The sequence below is a fragment of the Ochlerotatus camptorhynchus genome, unplaced genomic scaffold (assembly GCF_037179485.1).
Source record: "Ochlerotatus camptorhynchus isolate MF236.1 unplaced genomic scaffold, CSIRO-AGI_Acam_v1.1 ptg000574l, whole genome shotgun sequence".
Classification (NCBI taxonomy): domain Eukaryota; kingdom Metazoa; phylum Arthropoda; class Insecta; order Diptera; family Culicidae; genus Ochlerotatus; species Ochlerotatus camptorhynchus.
Window position 1 is genome coordinate 1679490 of NW_027041055.1, and position 25278 is coordinate 1704767.

Here is a 25278-nt window from a genome sequence, read left to right on the forward strand (position 1 = left end):
TAGTTGCGAATGAAGATATTCGGCCCGCCAGTAAATGTCAAAATTAGTAAACAGAATAAAATCAGCTGACTCGATCTGTCTCGTAAAATGCCTTATAAGCCCGACTACTAGCTGTAGCCAGGCGAGTAAGAGAGGTGCCTTTCCGCCAAGCGGAGCTAGAAAAATACCGTCGAGAACACCCGAATACCCGAAGTCCGCTCCGCTACTCTCGCTCTCGCTCAAGTCTGAATACACCTTAAAGCTGGGTTTAGACAGGGCAAGTCAATTGATCAAGTCATTGCCATTTAACCAACAATCAATACGAAACTAACGATTTTAAATTGGCTCACTACTTGACTAGCCTATTGGTCCCAAGCAAACGATTAACGTATCCCATTCTAGTCGAAATTCTACTACTACACAATGTTTGTTTTGATTCGCTATGAAAGTTTGACAGATAAAATGAGGGGTTAGTGGATTTTCCTATGTTTCGAGGGGTGAATCAACTAGCTTGGGAGCGAAGAGAGTACCAGAGCTGAGCCAAAAAGTTGAGCACGTTATTTCGGAACCTTCTGGTCTTAGAGTTACCTCTATGATTTAACTGACTTGATCAACTCACTTGAATTGAAAAAAGTGGGACCAGGCTCAACTTTTCAAGCCAATTGAATTCAACAGAGTTGATCAATTGACTTGAATCATCTAAACCCAGCTTAATGCTGTAATGAAAAGGCTGTCACGGAACGAGAATAATGCACGATGAGAGAATACAGTCAAGATTCCTACAGTACGATTAATTGGGACCGTACAACACCGAATACACGTAGCATTTGGGAGTTGACCTAATTGGGGACGAACTCAGTTTTTTAGGTTATTTTACGAGATAACGTCCTGGTGTCTTCGGAAAAGTTGTTCAACAGATCATAGTCCAAGGGAATTAGGAAGCCAGTAGGATACAAACCGGTTCTCAACATCCGTAAAAGTTGTCATTGCATAAATCTGATCTTAGAGCTTCACGGTTTTTTGCAAACGTTCTTTTTTACTATTATTAAGAATGAATTTGACATTATGGGCACAATCTAGTAGCATGATGCAGCTGAAGAGACATCAAGGGGCCCCCAACGTGCACAATATTGCTCAAATTTGTACCCTTGTGCAGTGACTTTAATGATTCACCTTTATAAAATACACCTAATAGACACCTGAAAATGTTCATAAAGTTTTTGCAATGCTGGTGAAAAATGTTTTTGGGAAACATCGAGGGATTTTGTTATTTGTACACTATCATAAGAGATACATCTTTTCGGGAAATTCATGAAAACCGAGACAGTCCGCATCTTAATCTCTTGCCGTGTGGATCTATTTGCTTTTTGTTGAAGGAAGTGTTACTGTTACCAAAAGCTACAACAAATTTAAACAGCACTTCTCAGTGCTCAAAATTTGATGCAGTTTTTCTACCATGTTCGACTCATATTACTTGATTGGACTCTATCCGAGGTAATCCTGGTTTGACATTGATTTGGAGAATTCCTCTTCGATCCTTCGGAGTATTATAGTCATCTGTTCGGAAGTTGATTTGGAGAAACGTTTTACTGCCACCATGGCAACTAAACGCAAAAGAAAAGGGAAATCTCTTCATCCCCCTTCTGTTGGAAGGGATGATGAGAATGACCCATTATCCAGGTATTTCCGGTTTTTTGCCAAGAAGAAAAAGTTGCCTCCTATTGTGGTAACCACTTCCGATTTATATGATCTTCGTACGGAACTTATGAACTTCGTTAAATTCATGTTTTCACTTGGCTGAAATTTTGGATGAATTCAATCGTCTTCTCTAGTATCTTGTGAAGCAACACGAATTTTGCAATTACGACACCAAAACTGAAAGTCTGTTCAAGGTTAACTTGAAAGGTGATAAATCCCTGGATCAGATCAAAAATGTATTGACTAAATTACTTGGAGTTGAGCCAGTCCAAGTAATCAAAATGAAAATGAAATCCCGTCATGGCGATTCGCACAACGGGATTTCTAATGATTTTTATTTACTTCACTTCAAGTTTAGTGAACTAAAAATCCTTAAGGCCTTAGAAAGAGCTAGCCTTATGCTCCATGTCCGAGTGAAGTGGGAACACTTCAGGAAGACTGGAGGAAATTTACAAAACCTCACCCAGTGCCGTGAGTGTCAGCTTTGGCTTGTGGCGATTCCTCTTATGCAAAAGACTATCCTGTGGAGGAAAATCCTAAGAAATTTATATGTTCAAGTTGTGTTGACCAATAATCTAATTTTTGGGAATGTAAGACTCGCAGCGATCCTACAATCTCGTTTTAAACGACAGGTAGGAAACGCTCCACGTTCCCGGCCAGGTACAAATTTCTTTGCTGTTAACAACGGTCAGCGAGGAACAAATTCTATATTTTTACCCGTAGGTGCAATTAGCTGCCCTCCTTGAAATTCTTCCTACCTACTGCTAACAATGTTCAATGTTTGCTATTGGAGGTGGTCGAAATCGGAACCAAAATTCTTGCCAACACAATTCTAACGGAAATTTGAATGGTTTTGACTTATGAGGTATATACTATAGGTAGCATTACTGCTCCTAAATTGGATTTTTTTTTATAGAAATCACTTATCGACATGATTACTGATATGCTAAAAATTAACTCCATGCTTGATGCTATTCAAACTGGAGTTAAATTTTGCAAACAATATCGACATGACTTTAAAATTCATGAATTTTAATCATTAAATATTTTGAACTGGAATTTAATTTTATTTATCGAAATGACCACCTTGATGGCACCGGTGGTGGCGTTGCCATCATTGTTCATAGGCGTATCAAACATCAAATTCTGTCTTCATTTGAATCCAAAGTTTTTGAAACTTCAGGAGTAATATTTTGTTTCATGATTATTCTAAAGGTTATTTCACTTTTCAATATCCAAATTGCCCATCCCACTTTTCTTCAGCAAGAAATCCCTCAACTTTTGATTTGGTATTAACTGATCCATGTCAACTTTGTAACCAATTATGAAAAATGACTTCCGTTATGATCACCTTCCAGTAAGTTTTTGAAATATGCTAAGATATAATTTCTAATCTAACAGCTCTACTTCCACTACCATAGAGCGGATTGGGAGCAATATCGAATATTTATGGAACATAACTTTCATCCAAATATTCCTTTGCAAATCAAAGATGATGTTAATTATGCTCTCGAATCTCTTACTACTTCTATAGTTGAAGCAAGCGGACGAGCAAGAGGATGTCCCAATGAGTGGAGAGAAGAGCCCACCTTCAATTCACAAAATGTTAACAACAGAGAGTTGAAAATTCCACTTTCCCCATTTGAATCGCTTCAATCAATCCCTACCCAATGTAGGGGAAACGCTCCTATAGTCGCGGTACGTTAGAAGCGTTAGGTTCCTATAGTTGTGTATGGAGACTCAATACACAACTATAGGAACCTAACGCTTCTAACGTACCGCAACTATAGGAGCGTTTACCCTATATGTTTATATGAAAATAAGGCTTGTTCGCGACAAAATCTGGACACCCTTAGCATATACATCTCCTGAAATACATCAAAAAGTGAAATATTCCGCAGAGTGGTGGACGTATGTCTTTTATTTCAGTAAGTACAACCTTTGTTTACATACAGCTTAGTCAAAAGTGGCGTCGAAAGAAGAGTAAGTCCGAAAAGCAATGGTGTGCGGCCGCAATGAAAACCCGAATCTCTCGATTAGAAAACTAGCCAAAAAGCTTGGTTTTCCTGCAAGCACTGTTCACACCGTTTCAAAATCGTTCGATACTCGATGGATAACAGCTAGGAAGACGGGAAGCGGAACAAAAATGTATTTGACGAAAATATTACGAAGGAGGCGGTACGTACTGTTGCTCGTAAAATAAAAATGTCGCCAACGTTCATGCATACTTCAAAGCATCGACAAGGATTGAAGTCATTTAAGATGAAAACTGTGCCGAACCGCAAATATCAGCTGAATGTGACGACCAAAACACATGCTCTTAAGTTGTATTGCGAATATTTGACGAAATGCTAGATAGATAGAGCTGGAATTAGGGCGTAACAGATTTTGTAATCAATGAATTCTTTCGATGATTTCTAGAAACTCATGGCTCGCCCAAGCAAATCAATACCACCATCAGGTAGGGGACGTTTTTCCCTAACCGATGGTTATGTTGATTTGCATGGGTGTGCCTTGAATGCCTAGAAATAATCGAGAGAAGTCATTGTTTACAATAGCTGTTAGGCCCTAATTCCAGCTCTATCTAGATATGACGAAATTAAGCGATTGGAGTCCATGTTGTATCGAAGGAGGCGAATCCACCTAACTACCCAGAGTGACGCCCTATCGAGCGATATTGGGCTCTCGAGGGCAACCATTTCTCTAGGATGGCACTTCAACTAGATCTTCATGTCCACCATCTGTCACTGTCTGCAAAAATATCTAATAGCAATTACCTGTGTTGTGATACTTCCTTCAACGAAAACACATTTTCTTGCATTGTCATGGTCATCTGGTTTAAAGTAGCTGCCTAAAAACAATTCAATGTCACAAATAAGCATACATATTGAATAAATGCTGTATAACAGTGTGCAATGCTGAAGAAAACAGGATGTCGAATTATGTGCTGAAAAAAGCTCATTGAGATCGATAGATGCGCCTTTATTCCACTGTTTGCTATGATATGATTAATTTACTTATTAAAAGCTTTATAAACGTTGACTGTCTTCCTGATTCGGAACCAGAAGTTTGATCGAATAACAAACTGAATAAGTGTAATTTACACAGTGTCGCTTTAATTCCACTATTTTCAATTGGTTTAATAAAATGCTTTATTAGACGTCTTATAAATGTTTTCTAGCTCCATTATTAGATTTCATTGCATTGCTTTACAAAATTGCTGTATAAAGGTGAATACAGTCAGCAAAATAGCTCTTATACCATCATGCGTCCATGTTTTAATTACATGCTTTGTAAATGCTTTATAAACGACGTATTAGATTCATTATTCCACAACACTGGTTCAGTCTAACAACAAGACGAAATCAGTAAAGTAGTGGTTACAGTTTTAGTTTTCCAAGTAGAAGGTCGCAAGTTCAATTCCAAGCTCAACCCTTTTTTATTTGAGAGGTAGAGTTGGTCTTAGGACGATCGGGAGTGCTGATAGGTATTCAGTTTCAAGCAAGCTTTTATTGAATATTGCGTAGCCCATTTGATAGCTCAGATGGCAAGGCAAGCGGCTGGTGATTAGAAGGTTCATGGTTCGAAACCCATGCAGCGAACAATGTTGAAAATGTTTGTAATAAATTTTCTAGTATTCTGTGTGCTGTGGTGGGTCTCTACCTTTCTTTATTTTCGGGTTAATTTTCCTGCAGTTGAATAATCGTAAATGTATAATAGTGTCTAACTTAAACGTTAGCTCACATGATAATCAAGCGTATACATAATCGCTGTTAAAGGGAGCAAAGATGTCCAATAAACGCTGAATAATATAACATTTCGACAGTGAGCATGCATAAGGGCCTAAACACGATGATCAATTCTGTTGGTCGATTTTCTCTTTTGTTAATAACGCGCTCGAATTAACGATTCTCGATGCATTTTATAGCCAATACAACCTGTTACAACTCTGCATTGAACAAATTCTAGAAAATTGTTTCGCTTAGCTGTAGCAATGCAAAGAGAAAATCGATGAAGATAATCGATCATCGCGTTTACGCCCTTATGTATGCTCACTGTCGATTTGATTGAATAAGCTCTGTTGTAACTCATGGAAGTCAAATAAAAGCTTCCCGACATACCTCAACCAACACCATGTTGTGGTTGAACAAATTCTCCAGATTTGTGTGAAAAAAGCCTTAACAGAAGTTATTATTAAAAATTGTACAAGTATTATTAAGCATGCATATTGTTTTTTGGGTGGTCCACCGAGTACTCGGAATGAGCGGTCACTACATCATTGAATCAATGCTGGTACGGAACTTGACAATATCGGGTAGCGATTTCGAGCCAATTTGCTTGTCAAATCCGAGCCAGTTTCTTATTTGTCGATTTGATAGTAGCAATCGTGGAGTAAAATCTGGTTGGCAGTGATGCCGGAATCAATGTTGACGTCAATGGCGTTGTTAATTGTTTATATTTGCGAAAGGAAAGTTGACAAATTGAGTGCACTACGTGTTTCAAGCGATGGATATTGTTGTTTTTATTGTGTTGAGCAAAAATGATATACACGCTAAACCGCGGTAGAAACTTCGAATAAAATCCAAATTAAAATAGAAAAAAAAATATTTTACATTCCTGGCATCATTGGTCAACTCCGTCAAACATCACGCATAACTTTCCATTGGGCATTCTTTAAAAAATTTAAGAAGAGTGAGAAGCTCGATTGTCAAGTCCCGTCCCGGAATCAATGTAGATAGTGCAAAAGATAATGAAAGACATACGAAAGGGATTAGTTTCAAGAAGTGACAGTTTCATCGGATTCCCCAACTAACTATTCTCTGGTAAACTAAGTATATAAAAGCTATATTGCGACTATATGGTTACTTGGGTTTTTATATGGCCGTCTGAATGGTTCGTCGGTTGCGAAGTGAAGTATTTCTGAAAGTGATGGGTTATAATCAATGTTTTGATTTTATCCTTACGTTGCCTCAATATTATAACACAGACAAACAGACACAACAAATTGAATATTTCTCATTGTAAACACTACCGCCATCTGTCGTATACACTCAACAGACAACAGACTGTAGTGTTTAAACGTCAAACGCAAGGAAATTGATTATGCGCGCCACAAGTGGCCGGTACTACCAACTAAGAAACAATTGAATCTACCGTTAAACGCGATTACGATGAACATTTTGAGAGCGTTATGTCTGATTTTCTGTGGTCATATCTTCACTGTCGCAACTTCGGGTAATCCGCGGAAGTACTTGCATTTTTCTCAGGCACTTTTGATCTAACTGCAATCACTCTCATACTCGAAATGTGCTACGATCAAATTGGCACACCGACGCCCTATACGCTCTCTGACCAAAGCGCAGGGCAAATTGATGGTGTCCCCTTTCACCTTAAACTAATAGCAAATAGCAAATTCGATTGTCATCAGAGTTGGAACCTGTTCCAACCACACAGTTTTTTAAAATTTGTATAATTATCTGCGAGAAATAGCGCACAAGTAGTTAACGATTTGGCGTACACGACGTTTCATGTAAATTTAAGTGAAATATCGCATAAACCAGTAATGTTGAATACAAGCTAATATACGAGGGGAGATTTTACAAGCCGGTTGAAATCCAGATTCGCAATCAAGATGCCTGATCCAGGTTGGAACTGAATAATAAACGAATTTGCTATCAGAATGCAGCCACTAAACACCCAGATGTGGCCTTTAAAACAGTCTAATCTAAAACTTGCACCAGTGCCAGTTTGTATCACCTGAGCAACTTCAACAATCCCTTCTAAAATTGCTAGACTACATAAATTAATCTTTGCAATTGAATCCACTCTAATCCGTGGTCTCTACGGTCTACATACCAAAAACGCAGTCGACTCCTCCATTGCGCCACAAACTCGCACGGTCACTAATAGCAGTGGTGTTCCCATTCAATTGATTGCCAATTTGCCGGTCACCCCAGAGGGCTTTGAATTGGTAATGAACGTGCTGAAAGCCATCGCCGGGATCAAAAATTGCCACCTCTTCCCGCCGCGAAGGGCAGTGCCGACTGACTAATCCCAGCAATCCAGCAACACCCCTCCCTAAACTGATTAAATACTCGCGGGAATGAATGCTTGCTTGGTGTTCTTTGTGTCGTCCTCTCCGATGCTCTGTGTTATGAATATGGTAAATTTCAGGAACCATTGCCGTTGCACGGAACGCACTGGGCATGAACGCAAAACAACGGCACGAAACGCACAATTATGGAACTTTATTGTCCGAGTTTACTAGCTTTAGTTGCCAACAGTGTAGCTCGACTAGGACTGTATTTCATGCTTGGCGAACTCGATTGTTTCGCTGATTTTAATCACCTTCCCCTAGAATGATGATGTTGTGTTCTCCTACCATAAGCGTGTGGCCAGAGAATTGGATAGACCAGCGGGAATCCAGTGGTGCTGCAGCCTTGCGATGTTGGAATTGTAGAATAATTTTCATAATTGATTTTTCCGTTTTTTGTTTCTTTGCGGATATTGGTGCCCACTACTTGGATTTATATGAACTGAAAATATTGCGTTGTCGAATTGTAACGTTCAAGTGAATTCAGAAAATGCCGCATTCATAGCAACGTCGCTGCAATCCTTGTCCATTAATTGCCAAATTCAAAAGCCCTCTTATTGCCCGAGGACAACCAATTTAGGCGCCTGCACAAAATTGCTCAATTTCGCTAGCTCAACAACCGAGTACACCTGAATGGTATCTAAATACACGGATCATATATCACCTCGAATGCAGGCCAACGGCAATTGGCCAGCAACAACAGACACACTTGCGGGCTTGCACCCGCTAGGGGAGTGGGAGTTTTGCAACATGAGACTGCGTACATTCGGGTCGCTGTTGCCCAACACACAGTAGGACAGTATCAACAGCAGTGCACGCAAATTCTGCCGAAAATAGAAGCAAAGCTTTTATTTGTTTTAATAACCATCGCCCAAAGTGCTGAATTTAACGCCAGCTCAGTCGTTGTCACCGGGTACGGTCGTACACGTAAACTGCGAAAGGGCCTCTTCGCTATACCTACGTACAAATGTGATAATGCTGCGGTATCCAGGGCGTCCAAAAATTAAGCTCTGAGTTCAAATCTCGGAGGAAATTTATGCTCTGCAACGAAATTGTAGCAAGGATGACAGGATGATCTGTAAGCGAGATGATATCATAGTGAAAAGAGCGTTTGTGGGGTGAACTTCTAATATTGGGTCTAATATGATGCTTTTCACATTAATATTAAAAGTCTGTTTTGGTGTTCATTGGAAAAGCATTTTAACATATCTATGTCTTTGATCAGTTTGAGACAGTTCAGTCCAAATGACGAATCGATTTGACGCGACCTTCTCCGATTAGCGTGAGATTTTGCATAATTGGTTTTTATGGTCAACCATTCTCATTTGAGCTAAAAATGAGAAGGATCGAAATAGGCCGCGCTGCGAAAATGACGTGTTTTTGTTTTGCTGTGTCGTTTTCGTTCTAGTGAAAATATTATAAATTTACAATTTCATTTTAAAAAGTGTTAATTTGAAAGTACATAAGTGATGTTGAAAAGTGCATTAAAGGGTGATACGGTCAAAATTTGGTCAAGGGAAAACGCGTGTAAATCGGTGAAATCGTTTATTTAAAAAATCAAATTAAATTTCTTTTTCAAGTTCAATTAGTATAAAATTCAGGAAAAATATTCAGTTAGGCTTCCGCTTTTCCAAATCCGAATTGCCGGGCCTTACGCTTGACCCCTGCCATCAGATTTTGTACAGCCACGTTGTCCACCTTCTTTGCCGCAGAAAGCCAGTTTGCCTTGAACTGCTGCTCGCCCTTAGCAGTTTTTTTGGTCTTCTTTAGGTTCCGCTTGACAATAGCCCAGTATTTCTCAATTGGGCGGAGCTCTGGCGTGTTGGGAGGGTTCTTGTCCTTGGGAACCACCTGCACGTTGTTGGCGGCGTACCACTCCATGGCCTTTTTACCGTAATGGAAAGATGCCAAATCCGGCCAAAACAGTACGGAACAACCGTGTTTCTTCAGGAAAGGCAGCAGACGTTTATTCAAACACTCTTTCACGTAAATTTCTTGGTTGACAGTCCCGGAAGCTATGAAAATGCTGCTTTTCAAGCCACAGGTACAGATGGCTTGCCAAACCAGATATTTCTTTGCGAACTTTGACAGTTTCATGTGCTTGAAAACATCTGCTACCTTTCCCCTTCCTTTTGCCGTATAAAACTCCTGTCCCGGAAGCTGCTTGTAGTCGGCTTTGACGTAGGTTTCGTCGTCCATTACCACGCAGTCAAACTTCGTCAGCATCGTCGTGTACAGCCTCCGGGATCGCGCTTTGGCCGTTGTATTTTGTTTATCATCGCGATTTGGAGTCACTACCTTCTTGTAAGTCGATAGTCCGGCTCGTTTTTTGGCTCGATGCACGGTTGTAGACGATACACCCAGCTTATTTGCGGCATCTCGGAGAGAGAGGTTAGGGTTTCGCTTGAAACTACCGGCAACTCTCTTTGTCGTCTCAGCGGCTTCCGGGTTTCGATTTCCCCCCGATCCAGACTTCCTGGCTGTCGACAAACGTTCCCCAAACACTTTAATTACATTTGTAACGGTTGATTTGGCAACTTTTAACGATTTTGCCAACTTTGCGTGCGAGTAGCTCGGATTTTCGCGATGCGCGAGCAAAATTTTTAAACGCTGCTCTTCTTGCTTGGACGGCATTTTGACAACTGAAGAGTGAATTCCAAACAGAGCTGCCAGGTGGTTTTATAAAAAATCTGTATCCACTCTATTAAAAAATCTGTATTTTCTGTATTGACGATTTTTTTCTTAATTAATCATGTTTTGTTGTTTTACAAATACAGTGCATACAAAATAACCATAAAAAGTGCTTAACCACCTATTCGGGCTATCGTACTAACCATACGGGATATAATTGCGCCATTTGTGATATCGTCCGTACTTATTTATAAGAGTAATATGAAGCCGTTTGAAAATGTATGGAGATTTTAGTTTCTATTCATTAATCAGAAAGTTTAGCAATTTTAAACGCAAAAAAGTGCACGAGTTCATTACTATTTGATATTTTTAATATAGATAAATACAATTAATTACATCATTTGTGTGGTAGTTACACCGAAAAGTCGAGAGATGTCGCCCCGTCAGTGCTGGTAAAATCATTTTTGCTGTATGGAGAATATCAGAAAATCCGCAATAGAGATTAGTGACGTTTAACGCACGCACACTAGCGGGGGCAACACCGTGTAAAGTTGTTTATTATTTTCCTCTGGCTAACCTAAAAAATATATGAAAGTAGATCTGTCAAAATGAGTTTGACATTGATTTATTATGTATTTTCCTCGGATATTCACTAACATGCTCTCACATATCGCACCAATACAACCAGACGTGAAAATCTCTATTTCTTACGAAATACATTTTCAATGCAAGTAAAATGTTTACGAGTACTTGTATTTGTACCATTTTAATGTGCTCGGGCACTTTTCTTGTATTTAATATACATGCTTATATTGGAAATATTCAATTAATACTGTAAATCCCCATAATCCACATGTAAAGCACAACAATTAATTTTGGAGAGAAGGGGGTACGCTGATAAAATTGAGCAAGTTATTTTGTTTTTATAAATTTTGAATTTTTTTTCTCAAGCATTTTATAAAAATCTGTATAAATCTGTATTGTTATTTAAAAATCTGTGATAAATCTGTATTCTGTATCGGGTCTGTATTAAGATTAAAAAATCTGTATAATACAGATAAATCTGTATAAATGGCAGCGCTGATTCCAAAATCAAAATAGGAGCAACATTCTACACACACACACCTTCAAAATGAGGGGTGTTCAGGTTTTTTAAATGCAAAATTGAAAGAAATACGTCAAGTTGATATTGACCAAATTTTGACCGTATCACCCTTTAAGTGAAAATTTTCAAATTCTTATCCCTAAGCTAAGTTTATTTACCTTTTCGTTTCTCTGTCCTCGATAGGAAATATCCATCTAATTCAAGAAGATCATTTCAAAACATACTAAATACGCGTTAATCAAGTATTGCAATATACTGCTTGATTGAAAGTTTCAGTACATTATCAATGGTGTATATTTGCATCGATAATGTATTGGAGCGGGATTTATCATGTGTGAAAGTGCCTTTGGAATGCTTGCGTTCTTGAAATGGGCTATTGTAGATGCGGTTGAGCTGTCACCTTCTAGCTCCCGGGTTCAAGCTTCTTGCATTCATAAGAAATGATTGCAGGCCGATTTCATCCATAATGCCACTGCCAGACATTGGGAGTTAGGCCAAGGACGAATCTTCATTCTAATCTACGATTCCACATACTATTAATTACCTTTTACACATGAGAACCTCCTATCGATCAGTATGAATTGTGCATATGTTTAGGATCAACAAACATTTTCAGGCGCAAAGGAGCAACAGGATCGAGCTGATAATGTTTCTGAAGACTGTTTTGAATAATATGTTTAGGTAATAGGCAGCAACAACGGACAGATAAACTACTTACAGCTTCTATTTATTAAATGATTGAGATAACGATTGCTAGCAACCCCGGCTGGGCGTATCCTATGGCTTACCCTCCCTACTAACCAAAATTTACCCTTCCCGTGACACTAATGAAAGGTTGTAGAGTTCTCTGCATCTCTCTTAAGTAAGTGTCTGACTAACATTTCTCCCCTTTCCCCACCAGATGCAAAGACGTGGCCAGGACAGTTCTGGTCTGTTGGAGGGAGACACATCCTTTATATAAGAGGTAGTAATTAATCACAAATTACTATCTAACAGCAACGGATGAAGGTGGGTCTCCTTCTTAACAGTTTGGAGCTCGTACCACCTACGACATTGTGCATCCTGGTTTATGCTATGCTATGCTATGCTAACCATTCTCATTTGAGCTAAAAATTCAACCATTTTGAATTTTGCAAAAAAAACGGCTTATTTCACATGATTTTTCGTTAAGTCAGCTAATCTAATAAAATTGAGCTAATGATAGCATTGGATCAATAATTTCCTCAGCTACATTTCAAGTTTGTCAGATTTGGTAAATGTTACAAACAGCAAGGGAAATTAGCCAAAAAGTTATTGCATAAGACCAGGGCCCAACAAAGCCACTTTCAATCGAAAATCGTCAAACGACGACGACACTTAGAAAAATTTATGTAAATTTAGGTGTTCTGAGAGTGACATATTCGAGCGACAATTTTGACATAAATATGAGTTATAACAGACGCGAAATATAGCTTAATCAAACGTACTTTTCGTTGAGCCACGAACTGTTCAGTCTCGGCGCACTTAATATTACACGAGATGTTTGTTGACGTTTTATTTTTTATGTCAAAGATGGATTCCATCACGTGTAAAATTAGTTATTTCTAAGTGTGTAACTTTCAATTAATCATTTTGTTCGACCATTTTCCACAGAGATGGCGCTGTTCCATTGGTAGGAAATGATAAAAATCCCCATATAGAAATAGAGAGAAGTGGGAATAATTCACTTGCGGTGCAGATTCAGGTGAAAAAAAGTGAACGACAACCTAAAGAAATTAATCAGGGACTTTGTCGTTCAGTTTTTTCCCGGAAATTATTGTTAAACAAGCTACAATTAATTAAAAATGATTTTTCCCCATACAATTTTACCTGCTTTACTACCAGTCTCCAGAGAGCCAAAAAAATTCAAATTTGAGAGAGAAATTCTCCCTCACGAGCTCAATCTCTCAACATGGCATGTATTTTGTTGACACTCGATTTGTGATTTCCCTTTCACAGATTACAAAATAGAGTACCTGACACTACAAAACATTTCTGGTACCTCTATATATGCATTTGCTTTAACATTTGAAGTCCCTCCTTTTTTACATATTTTGCGCAAAAGATACTTTATGCCCCGCCCCATACATAAAATTCGGCGGGAAATTCTGTGAGGGGTGAGCTATTTTGTGTGCAGAATGTGTAAAAAAGGAGGGACTTCTAATAATAATCTAAATGCATATATAGAGGTACCAGACATGTTTTGCACTGCAGTGTCCTCTGTGAACAATTAAAGGAAAACAGATTGTGTCTAGTTTCCGATAGATGTCACCGCAAACAACAGCTGTGACATCTGATGGAACATGAATGCAGAAGCTTGACAAAATGATCAAATTGATCATTCTGCCTTCACTTCGAGCAGATCCCCCTCAAACATCAACAGAACCACTTTTGATCAGTTTTCATGCTGTTTGTTTTGGCTTAACTCGTGCCCAATTCGTCTTTCATTGTCAAATGAACTTACTTTCGCATTGAAGCGAATCTGTTCGATCCAAATTGACGCAATTTTTATGATTTTTGTGGATGGTTCACTCGATTCATTAAAGCGCATGCGCATATATCTGTGCACGTGGATGTCAAATTTATCATTGTTGGGTGGTTTGTTTATCTATCAATATGGGTATTTTTGAAATCGGGGTGACATCTGGAGATGGGAAATAGATATGCAACGTCTTTTTGAAATTCAAGATGGGGGCTTCCAGTTTATGAAAAAGTGGGAAATACTGACGCCGACACATCAATATAGGTATTTTTAGAATCATCCATTTTAAAATCCGAGATTAGCCGGCGCCGGTGGTGTAGTGGTAAGTGGGACTGCTTTCTAACAGCCCGATGGGTCTGGGTTCAATCCCAGCCGAGGTCGGTGGGATTTTTCTGAGGCATAAAAATCCCTGGTCGCGCCTTCCTTCGGAAGGGAAGTAAAGCCGTTGGTCCCGGCCCATGTGTGTTGAATGGGTGCGATATCCTACACAGGTGTGGAAGCTGCCTTTCTGCACATCCGATTGCCGTCAATGGATGGCAACCGATGTCCGTCGGGGATTGGCACTAGATTGCGGAACAGAGACCGACGTTAAATAAAGGAAAAATAAAATCCGAGATGGTGGCTTCCAGTTTAAAGATAACAGGGAAATACTGTCAAATTCCCATTAAAATAAGTATTTTTTTAGTCGGGATGATGTCTACACAACAAAAATCGATATCCGACGCCAGTTTGAATTCCAATTTTGGAATCGGCATGTCGTCTAGCGGCTGAAAATCGATGTCCGGCGCGAATTTGAAATCTAAGATGGTGGCTTCCGATTTCAGAAAAAGTGGAAAATACCGTCAAATACCAGTGCTGATAAAAATCATTTCTTCTACACTCAACTTAGCTGAAAACGAAGACAACCTTAACAGATACACCAACTACTTGCATGAATCTGAATTTTGACATAGTAACATTCTCTTGATCAAGGCAACCTCTGACTGAGTATCGTACACGGTAAGAAAAAAGTACCCAACGACCAGTTCACCTTTACCTACTTTTGACTAGTTTGTCTTCTTTTCTCCTTCGTATGTTGTCAACAACGGAAGAGCAAAACCACCCAACATGGGTAGTAAAGTGTGGGAACCCAACGTTAAGTATAATCATATTTACCTACTGTTGGGTACAACTTACTTACTTTTGGTTAAAAAGCCAGTGGAAAATTCCATACGAACTGCACACAAGTAAATGAAAATTACTTTGACCCGCTTTACCTACTTTTGGGTTCCTGCGCTATAGTTCCGAGATGAGTGAAAAGAACTTAATTTTGGGTGCTTTTTTCTAACTGTGTAGTCAACATTTGTTTTTCTTCATTCGTAGCTGGATGATCATTATCGCCTCCGTTGTTGTCAACACGCTAACTTGCAAGTACCCATTTAATGAGTATCTTATACTCTTTTTTGGAATCCATACTAAGTTGTCAAATAATGGGTATTTTCAAAAATTGAAAAATGGTTACTTTTTATTCACTTTAAAAAATGTCTTTTGGAATAAAAATGAGTAAACACATTATTATTATTTTGCATTTTGGTGACATGACGAAAAAAATCACGGATCAAGACGAACGCGAAGGAAGCTCGAACGGAAGTTTGACTGTGCTAGCAGATTCCATCTGGCCGGTGTTAATTCAGGTGAAAAAAATGTTCATGCAAATAGTGCCCCGGACAGTCATCTTTTTATTGCAGCAGCACGACGAAAAACAGCGAACCGAGGTTATTTTAACGAGGTAAGAGCTAGAAGTGGGATGAGTTCCATTCTCAGTTCCGTTCCAGGTTAGCGGAATAAAAGTACAGGAGATTGACGTTAGCTTCTATAAGTGGAGACTGGCGAGTGAATGTCCAGTACTGAGTTTCAACAAATTTTACAGGGTGGCCGTGGAACCAGTGGAATTCCATCGAATATCAGGTTGGTTCGGTAATGGAAGACGGTGCCTTGTTTTGAAATTCGAACAGCCTCTTCTCGCTTAAAGGGTGACAGGTTACAACCTTTTACACATATTTGATTATATGAGTGTTAAACATAAAACAATTTAAAAGATTCTTATTCGTTTTTCTTTTGACTACTTTTCATATTCGGTTAAATAATAGACAGCAGGAAGCCCATAAAGCAAATTTGTTGAAAAAATGGGTATTTTTTATTTATCCCCAGTAATAACATGAAGGTTAAAAAGTACCCATTTGTTGAAGTATGCGTCAAATACTCATTAATGAGTAATATTGGGTTTATTCATTTAATGAGTTAAGCCACTTTTCTTCAAAACGGGTCTTTTTTTACCCATTAATTGGTGTTTTCAAGTTAGCGTGAATATTAATATTTGTCTTCATCTTGGTGGGGATGATTTTGAGGATCAAATGCAAAATGATTATTTTAATTGTACATAATATTATACGCTGAAGGACGTTTCGTGTTAGTTTTTTCACACAAATCGATGGCAAATTATTGCCTCATGCTGAACTGATAATAAAATCTCGGTTTGAGGAGAGATAATCATTTTGTTCAATTTTGACAATTTTGATTTGGATAATCAAGCACTGGAGAATATCAAAAAACGCGCATTCGTTGATGTTTAATGAACTCATTTTTTTTATTTCGCTCGTACGAATCAGCGAAGATTTTCAAAACAAACGCAGTTCATCTACACTGGGTTGAAGCATAGAGGTAACTCTAAGACAAGAAGGTCCCGAAATAACGTGCTCAACTTTTTGGCTCAGCTCTGGTACTTTCTTCGGTCCCAAGCTAATCGATTCACCCCTCGAAACATAGGAAAATCCACTAACCCCTCATTTTATCGGTCAAACTTTCATAGCGAATCAAAACAAACATTGTGTAGTAGTAGAATTTTGACTAGAATGGGGTACGTTAATCGTTCTCTTGGGACCAATAGGCTAGTCAAGTAGTGAGCCAATTTAAAATCGTTAGTTTCGTATTGATTGTTGGTTGAAGCGCTACTCCTTGCGCGTAAATGAAAAAAAAAAACAGACACTGTCAAATACACATCAATATTAGTATTTTTGCTATCGGGATGACGTCTAGAGACCGGAAATCAATGGCCGACTCCATTTAAAATCCATGATGGTGGCCTACGATTTCAGAAAGAGTATAAAATACTGTCATAAACACTTCAATATGGGTATTTTTTTTTAATCGGGGTGACGTCTAGAGGCTGGAAATCGATATCCGACGACAATTTGAATTCCAAAAAAGGCGGCTTCTGATATCAGAAAAAGTGGAAAATACTGTCAAATACCCATTAATATCGTTATTTTTATAATCGGGATGATGTCTAGAGAATGAAAATCGATATCCGACGCCATCTTGAAATCCAAGATGGTGGCTTCTGATTTCAGAAAAGGTTGAATATACTGTCAAATACCCATCAATATTTGTATTTTTGGAATAGGAATGACGTCTAAAGGATGTAAATCGATGGCCGACGCCATTTTGAAATCCATGATAGTGGCTTCCGATTTAAAAAAGAGTGGGATATACTGTCAAATACCAATCAATATGGGTATTTGTTAATCGGGGTGACGTCACGAGGCCGGAAATCGATATCCGACGGGAATTTGAAATCCAAGATGGCGGCTTCTGATATCAGAAACGTGGAAAATACTGTCGAATACCCATCAATGAAGTTATTTTTGGAATCGATATGTCGTCTAGAGGCTGGAAATCGATGACCGGCGCCATTTTCAAATCTAAGATGGTGAATTCCGATTTCAGAAAAAGTTGAAAATACTGTCAAATACACATCAATATTAGTATTTTTGAAATAGGGATGACGTCTAGAGGAGGTCGGAAATCAATGGCCGACTCCATTTAAAATCTATGATGGCAGCTTCCGATTTCAGAAAGAGTGGAAAAAATTGTCTAAGACGCATCAATATGAGTATTTTTTTTTTTCTAATCGGCGTGACGTCTAGAGGCTGGAAATCGATATCCGACGACAATTTGAAATCCAAAATGACGGTTTCTGATATAAGAAAAGTGAAAAATACTGTCGAATACCCATTTTTTTCATTCTCTAGACATCATCACGATTCCAAAAATAATATAGGTATTTTTGGTATTTTTTGAAATCCAAGATGGTGGCTTCTGATTTCAGAAAAGGTTGAATATACTGTCAAATATCCATCAATTTAGGAATTTGTGTGAATCGGGATGTCGTCTAGAGGCCAGAAATCTATGTCCAAAGTCATTTTGAAATCTAAGATGGTGGCTGCCGATTTCAGAAAAAAAGCTGAAAATACTGTCAAATACACATCAATATTGGTATTTTCGGAATCGGAATGACGTCTAAGGGATGTAAATCAGCGGGGTCGGTGGTGTATTGACGGAAATCAAATCAAGGAAAAAAATAAAGGATATAAATCAATGGCCGAAGCCATTTTGAAATCCATGATGGCGGCGGCCAGTTTCAGAAAGAGTGGGATATATTGTCAAATACCCATCAATATGGGTATTTTTTTGATCGGGGTGACGTCCAGAGGTCAGAAATCGATATCCGACGACAATTTGAAATCCAAGATGGCAGCTTCCAATTTCCGAAAAAGTAAAGGGTAAAGGGTAAAGTATCCAAGACACAACGTTTGAAAAATTCATGTAAATTTCATGCGATATCTCGTGTAAACTTAAGCGCAATATCGCATAAATTTGCAATATTGTATGCAAACTTGTAAACAATTTCACGGTATATGCCAAGTATAGCTCTAAATTAAAATTCGGATTTTTTTTTCTGTGTGGATTTGACGTAGGATTACGACATGGAGTTTTGATGTCACAGTAAAAGTACATTAAATACTAAATTGATTTCTTAACTCGTTATCAGTGAAAAAGTTTGATAGCAATTTGAGAGTTCTATTTTTGAGGTGCTCTGTCGCTATCCATGTAGTACAAGCCAATCCTGGACGATATGTCTTGGATAGAAGCTCTTATTTGAACTCTTTAGCTAACTCTTATATCAGTAATTTGTGGTCCTGAAAAGGACTGATGGGTTGGAAGCTGTTAGGCCAGTTTAGGACAATGCTGTGGAATTTTTTCCTCGATGTTCTTGGAGATGACAGCGATACTCATGCGTTGCACCTGGATCTATCGGTGAACAGTTTGGTTAAGGGCGATGGCATAGTAGTCCTCAATTGATGTTCTTGCAGAAGGTGAAAGCAGTGTTCATCCGTTGCATACAGATGATTGAGATTATTTCAAATTACTAATGTTTTCGTCATTTTGTGAACTATGACGGTATCGGTGAGTTCAACATGGATGAGACTGGCGAGCTGTATGTTGTTTGGAATGAAGGTGACGCGCTTGGCATAGATGTCTTACAGTGGCTCATGACGAGCAACTGAATCCGATCCGGCCTAATTGCTTGCAGGGAGCCTTTCGTTGTATACTGGATAACACCACCACTCCCTACACACCGCGTGTAGATGACATCCCGATTCAAACAAATTCCTATATTAATGGGTATTCGACAGTATTTTTCACCGCGATTGAATAGACACCGTTCGGTGAGACCAGATGAAATTCAATTGTGAAATCTTTGTTAGGGAAAACGATTTTCGCAGGCAATCGGTGATAATTTCAACTATCATAGCAACAGTTGCAGTGAAATTTTGGAAAATGATAGTCCTAATTTTAACAGATTGTCAGAAAAATTTTCTGCCACTTGGCGTATTAAGATATGAAATCCATCATATCTAGATCAAAATCGGACCACTTTCATGCCATGCCCGACTTTGGTTTTTAAAATTACACCCAATGTTACCTTAAAAATACATGGTATGTTAGATTTAATTCCATTAATCGAGTCCATTCCATCCAGGGGCCACCATATTGGATTTTGTTCCGCCATTTTGGATTCCAAAATGGCGGTGGATGTCGGTTTCTTACTTTGACTGTAATACCAAGCTATTGATTTTCCGTTTGGTTTTTTGTTACCTCAAAATCAGCTAAAGTTAAAATCAGCCTTGATTTTCTGCTTTGTGATTTTGGTATTCTCAAGATCAGCTAAGATAAAATCAGACGTGATTTTCTGTTTGTGATTTTGCTGATTTCAAGATCAGCAGTGATTTTCGGCCGTTCCTGATTTTGGATTTTTTTGATTTTTTCCATCACTGTGCAAAGGTAGCAGAGGAGTGCGAACCGGATAGGAAAATGAAGCTGCACGATAGGAAGTTAAACAGACTACGACATGAGTCTCAACGGAGTCTCACCGAAGGGGTGAGCAGATTCCATCCACCATCACCACGACGCCGACGGTTCACTCCATTGATGGGTTGGTTGTCAACCGATCGACGACCGCATTCACGGAAGAACAATTGACACACCTCAACAAGGGGCTAGGATACGCGGTTATTAGAGTGTTCAACACAGATGAGGCTGGTGAGCTGTAAGTTGTTTGGAACGATGGTGCCGCGCTAGGCATAGATGACCCACAGCGACTCACGAAGAGCTACTAATTTCGGTGCGGCTTCTTCCTCCTTCTTCGGCGAATGGATGGTCATGTGGGCTGCAGCTTCGTTGTGTACAGAACAATGTTCAACGCCGTGCGCCAAAAGCACTGCTGCTGCTGCTGTTGATAACGACCGACCGGACACCACCATACATAGTGAGACCAAATGGAATTCGATTTTGAAATCTGTGTTAGGGAAAGTGCATTCTGCAGGCAATCGGTGATGATTGTGATCACCATTACAACACTTGGACATTTGTGTCCTATTGAAAATTGATAAAGTGTTCATTTTAGCAGATTCGAAGAAAATTTTCCAACCGATTGGCATGCTTAGAATTAAAATCCATCCGCTATTGACAAAGTTATATGTGGATAAGTGGTGGTTTTTTGAAATTGCACCCCCAATATGGTGCCGAAAGACGTAATCCTACGACAAAAGCTCCTTTTAACTTACTCACCTCAATTGATTACCGGCTGCGCCACATTTTAGAATCTCAACACTGGTCAAGCTACCGCTTTCCATCAAGGTTCGATCACGACTGCTCAAGTATCAGGGGTGAAGTAAAATAATCATGCAAATCTATATTTTCTCAGGAATAAATCATAAACGTAACTGGAATAATGATTCATTCAATTTCGCAACTCTACTGATGCGTTTTTTTAACTAAAATATTCTCTAAAGACATTGACTAAATTTCATCGTTTTGCCCTTTTTTATTTTCCCCCTGAAATTCGTATACCTTGAACATCCATCATGAAGATGAATGTGAAAGATTTGAAATTACCGTTATGTGAAATTATTGAAAGTTTAAAGTCTGATGCGCTGAAGGGCTGAAAAATCGGGTTATTACTGTGATGCCTTTTAAGGAAATTTGTTGAACAGATCAGAGCCATCGATTTTAAAAATTTTATCACTTGACTCCAACCCCCACTAACCGTCCATTTTCAATTTATCTTTCCATCATCAGCTACCATTGTGAAGGTCACCTTCGAGACGAATGGATTATCCCTGAAATTTAAATCGCCCCTCTAGCATGGAACCATCCTCGCATACAATTAATTCAACCGGTTAGTTTCCTTGTTTGCATTTGACTGGTCCTACACTGTCGGATCGGTATGAAATTTATTCCGACACCTAGCCCCCCCCCGAAACCTTTTATCTGCGTCGACTGCAGTAGCACCAGCAGTTCACCTTTGGTCCTTCCTCAGTGTGGTATGCGGTAGGTACTTGAACGAATGCAGCACAATTATTTGGCGTACCATGGGACCCTACTTTTTCCCCATGTAGGAAGCGCCCTCTATGCTCCATGCACAGGTTTCTTATGGTTGTGACTAATGGCTTGAAAATACGGAAAGTGGATTTTATCTGTGGCCTTCCTCCGAACCGGGGGTAGCTGGCACCGCCTCCGGCACAGCACCAAATCTGCTGCCAAGAACAACCCCGTCTGGTTAGCAGAAAATCCAAATGCACCAGATTGGCCGCAGCAGCAACGTTGCAAAAGAGTACCTTCCTACAGTGCCGGAAAGCCCCTTTGCTTCCTATCTCTTTAATTAGAATTGTATTGAGATTATGTGAGATTACAAACGAAAATACAATTCTTTGTTATTTGCAATTTCTTTATCGCCTGGCTGGCGGGCGGTCGGGGGTCTTGCAATGCGGTCGTATTTTATGTGTTTTCGGGCGGGATTTCCCAACAACTGCTCGAACGAGAAGTGCAACGCTATATATATGTGCGGTCGTGGGCTGTGTGTGGGAAAAGAAAACGAAATGAAATTGGAGAAATCCTTCCGCATGACTTTGCACACAGGATCTACAAAGGAAGCAAGACTTGAGCCTCGGACGTTTCCTTTCCATTTGCAGTAATAGGATAGAGTTAGCTAGAGCGAATAGTTTCTCTTTAGGATTTTTCTATTATCCTTTAATTTGTCCTAAGCTCAAACAAACGGAAATTCGTTTTCTTTGTCAACATTATTTCTGTATCAAATGAATTCAAAACTTGAATGCCAGTTCAAAAACGAAAACATTCCTCATGGCATCACATCGTATTCAAACGAACCAGCAATAAGCAAATCAAACGTTTTCTCGACCTATTCATTGTGGGCACACTGCTTCGTTACACTCAATTTTAACTTAATTCGTTTCCTTCATGGTTGACTTAATGGAACGGAATAATGAATTGATAAGAAGCGAAGCAGCAAAGTGAATGACGTCCGGACGTTTCCTGCATAAGCAAACCTGAGAAAAAAGCTTCTGCGGGGCTACAAATAACGCTCGGGGTGGACTATCTCGGTTCTGGCATACTACTTCATGGCATTCAGAAAGTTGCCACAACGTTAAGCGACCGGATAAGGGGATGTTGCCAATGCTCACAGGACAAGAGTCAGGAAAAGTAGGTATTGCTCGGTAGAAGTTGTCTTATCCTCAGAAATCTCGGTGAAGCTCGGTTGAGGACAGTATAATTTGCGATTCAAATTGATTCCATAAGTCACGATGGCTCACAATTTGGCGTAATCTAATTGAGCTCCATTAATCGCGTTATTGTGGCAATGAATTATTCCCGGCAAGGTCATAGGTATGCTTGAATAGATTTTCTGATTTTTCGATGGAATAATAGTAGGTTTCAAATTGTATTTTTTCTGTATCGATAATATTATCTTATGTTTAAAGGAATAGTAATATAAAAGAAACCTCTGAATTTTGGCTATACTGCGATTGCGATATCAAAATTGTTACCTTCATATCCGTAGAGTGTCCCAGAAAGTGTCAAAATGATAAGATTTTCGCAAAATGTTACGTTTTAAAAATTTATTTGAGTTCAGTAATTCAAAATTTTAAAAGTGTATGAACTCGAAAACACTATGAAGTCTTAGACATTTTATTTATTTTAAGTTAGCAATGTAGAAAAGTTCAGCATTTCGAATAAAGCTTGAGTCATGTAATATCTGGACACACTATTTGTTTTACTGCAGTGCTCCTAGCGGTCGGTTCTGGAATGTTTTGACAGCAGTATGTTTTGAAATGTTTCCTCTTTCACCGCTGAAAACTTTGTCACGTCAGTGCTGTGATTGCGGGTAGTCGCGGGTAGTCGACGACTACTTAGCTACAAACCGAAAAAATGTTTACAAAATAGGTAAAATACAGCAATCCAATAAGAGCAAAATCTCACCGCAAATGTTAAATGTTACAAATGCACTGCAGCCAGGTCAGTCCCCTTGAACACTTGTGCCCCCAATTAACAAGTTCGACAAAAAGTTTAAAAAATATTGAATTTGAAATAACTAGCGACTGATATACATGTGCAGGGAAGTTTAAAAATCATTAAATTTGAAATGGCAAGTAGTCCTGGTAGAAAAGTTCAGTGAAAAAATATTAAAATTCTTAATTTGAAATGTTTTGCGCCCCTGATAAACAGGTTCTGGAAAACATTTATTTTTTTTTATTTATTTATTTAACCACCATTTTAGCCATACAGACTGTTTAAAGTGATTTAATCCTATTCGTAAAAACTGGTCTACTTATATTAAAATCAAAAACATCACACACATCATTAAACAGTCTGCAACATCTATCGAAAGGATTGTTATAACCGTAAGCAGTACGATGTCCGGGAGTCCACAGAAAGTAATAGTTGCGGAGACGGCGAGCTGGAGTGTGGAAATTGATGTTCTCGAGCAAACAACTGCAGTCAATATGATTACTAATCATGTCAAATATGAACATCTTCTGGAGAGAGACTTGGTGATTTGTTAGTTTTTGCAGTCCAATAAGCGCACATCTATGCTCGTACGGAGGTAAGCTATCTGGATTTGTCCATGGCAGACGTCGTAATGCAAACTTTATAAACTGTTTCTGGATTCTATCGATGCGCAGTACATGAACAGCATGATATGGAGCCCAAATTTATACTCCATATTCAAGCACACTGCGGACCATAGAGCAGTACAGCGCTTTCAGAGCGTACACGTCGTCGAATTGTGCAGTATTGCGGCGCAAAAATCCTAGCATGGAGTTGGCCTTTGCAACTGCCATGGATATGTGCTCGTTAAACCGTAGTTTGCTGTCGAAGATGAACCCAAGATCCTTAATGGCATTAACCCTTTCCAGCTCGGGATTGATTCATAGAGTAATCAAAAATGTTCGGAGAGTGAGAGCAGGGTAATCACTTTGCATTTGGCAGCATTGGCTTGCATTCCATTCATCTGACACCAGGATGACAATCAGCTTGTAGTGCGCAACAATCCACGATCGATTTGATCACACGGTACAGCTTAAGATAATCCGCATATAGCAATTTACAGGAACTTAGCATATTACACACGTCGTTAATAAACAGAACGAAAATGAGAGGTCCTAGGTGACTCCCTAGTGGAACCCCCGATGGTGTATGGAATACCTCGGATCTGGAATCACGTACCTTAACGAAAGCCTTCCTGGATGATAATTATGATTTCAACCACCAAACGATCCACGGTCGAAGACCAAGGCGGTTTAGCTTCATAATGGCTAGGTCGTGGTTTTTTACTTTGTCAAAAACCTTAGAGAAGTCGATGTAAACGGAGTCCACTTGCTGACGCTTCTCGATGCTACCTATAAGAGTGTTCGTGTAAGTCATCAAGTTAGAGACTGTCGAGCGCTTTTCCATGAATCCATGCTGAAACTCTGAGATTATGGGTTGAACAGCTGGATACAACTTCTCATGCAGAAGACTTTCGCGAACTTTGGCCAAGCAGTTCAGGATCGAGATAGGTCGGTAATTTTCCTCTTTGTGCATGTTACC